Source organism: Sardina pilchardus, chromosome 22, assembly GCF_963854185.1.
Source record: "Sardina pilchardus chromosome 22, fSarPil1.1, whole genome shotgun sequence".
NCBI classification, from domain to species: domain Eukaryota; kingdom Metazoa; phylum Chordata; class Actinopteri; order Clupeiformes; family Clupeidae; genus Sardina; species Sardina pilchardus.
The window spans coordinates 23,419,617-23,422,116 of NC_085015.1; positions in this window are offsets into that span (position 1 = coordinate 23,419,617).

Sequence of the window (2,500 nt, forward strand, 5' to 3'; positions counted from 1 at the left end):
TAGAACAGATGGGTGTAGTTTTATGGACTGTTTGACTGGCATCAACTTTTTGCAAAACAAAAACAGAAATTCTAGCTGTCATTATAACTAAAAACATTATTTTGTGATTAAGTATTGAGCCAGACGAAAATGGAGTTAAAAATGAACTGTGATAACGATTAAATGTTATGTGCCAGACCATAATAAAGCTTTGTGCAGCGTTTAATGTCAAATGTAGATAGTTTGCTGAAACTCACAGCTACTTAGCACATTTTTTTTATTAACTTGCTAATGTGAAGTGTTTGTTATCGTAATACAAACAAAAAAAACATAAGAAATAAACAATGCAGGCAGGCTACTAATGTGGAATGACCTGAACCAGAGCTGGTCTCCATCATCCATTGTTATGTCAGTTTCAGTATGTGGGTGTGTGTCTGTAACTGTGTGTGTGCGCATGTGTGTGTCGGTGTGTGTCTGCAAGTGTGTGTGTGTGTGTACAGTATGTGTGTCTGTATGTGTGTGTGTGTGTGTGTGTTCGTGTGTCTGTAAGTGTGTGTGTGTGTGTGTATGTAATTTGTTATTCCCCACATGTCTACATGCCTGTGTGAAGACGGGTGGCTTGGCTGGGGCCGCTGTGTCGGTTGCGTGTTTCGTGAAATACCTTCCTGTGGATCGCGTCCCGTCCTGTTCCAAACAGCAGTGGACCGCTCTTCCTGCCCGCGCGCGGCTCCTTTGAAGCGGCCATCTGAGCACGCTCCCTGGGGGGACCTCAAGATCAGACCCGGTCAACAATCAGGCCAACAGGGAGCACGCTCAGTAAAGACTTCCTGTGACACCACACTAAACTCTCCCCACTTACACGGGATGGGCCCTTAGTGAAAACATGCACACGCACGCACAAACATGCAAACACATCACACACACACACACACACACACACACACACATGCAAACACAGACACAGATATAGTACATGGAAATAAACTCAAAAGAGTGCACGTGATATGTAAGATAGTCAGTTTAGCATCAGTATTATTTGCACATTGTAACATCATTATTTGCACATTCATATTCACGCACTCAAAAACACACATACAAACTCACACGTTCAGAAATACACATTTACAAACACACTTCCATACTGTACATGCTGGCCTCCTTCCTCTCTAGTGTATTGGCTCCTGGTTTTCCACTTTACAAAAAACTGTGTGTGTGTGTGTGTGTGTGTGTGTGTGTGTGTGTGTGTGTGTGTGTGTGTGTGTGTGTGTGTGTGCATGCACGTGTGTGTGCGTGTATGCATTTGTGTGTGTGTGTGTGTGTGTGTGTGTGTGTGTGTTTGCATGTGTGTGTATGTGTGTGTGTGTGTGTGTGTGTGTGTGTGTGTGTGTGTGTGTGTGTGCGTATGTGTGTAGTAGAGGGACTGCACTTGCACATGCTGTATTTCTGAGTATCTCTCCATCTCTGAGTGAGGGATGTGGTTTCAGGCCTGAGCCATCCTGTTTGTGAATCAGTAATTTCGCTTCAGTGGGGTTGAAAAGGCTCGTAAATCGCCGTCGGCCCCACTGAGTGGCTTATTCATGGGCGCGGGGTGTTTTCCTTCATGCTCGTGGGGCAGGAGAAACAACACACGCTCGGATGTCAACCGGAGGGCACCACCTGACAACGAACTGGCTGTCAGCGGCTAAGCACGGTCCAAGCCGTCGCCGTGTCCAAAACCTCAAAACTCGTTGTTTGCAATTACGGCAACTTTCTCTTCCAGGCTAAGGTCATCAGTCAGACGTCTTGCTGCGAAGCAGGACCAGTTGCCAGTTGGCATCTTTGCCGAGTGTCATTTCGAAAATAAAGCAGACCGTAAAAGATCTTGAGAAATCTTTTCCTCTTGCGGCATGTGTGCGGCTCAACCACAGCGTTACGCTAATTCAGACGCGTTTTGCCAACCGATAATAAAAAAAAGAAATGCCCCCCGAATTTTTCAGCGCGCTGAAGTCCAGATTTCCATGGCTCCTAATGTGATAATTAATAACATCCTGCAACTATTGTGCTAGTAGTTCCCTCATCGCACGGGCCCATTGTTGATGCGGTCCGCTGACGGCTTTGCGCTCTTCCTGTTTTGGAGCGGAGGACCCTGGGAGACCTAACCCTGCGCTCGCCGAAGGTTTCGCGTTTGTCCCCCTTCCAGGAGCAGACATAACACAGCGGAGATCGCCGGACGATAAGTCCAGAGACGAGGGCCCCCCCCACCCCGTGACAGGGCCGAGGTAACGGGCGTGACGTGGCTGTCATCGCGCCGCGGCCCCCGCCGAGGCCTGTTTTGCTATGACTGCTACCTGGCACGGCATGCTGGGACGGCGACCGAGAGGCCGCCAGCGGTGCACTAACAAAGGACACGGCGAGGGAGAGAGAGAGAGAGAGAGAGAGAGAGAGAGAGAGATCTGACCACCCAAAAACTACCTACATCAGCGACCAGGGGGGAAAAAAATCCTGAAACTCATGATATCATAAGGACAAGTAAGTCTGATTC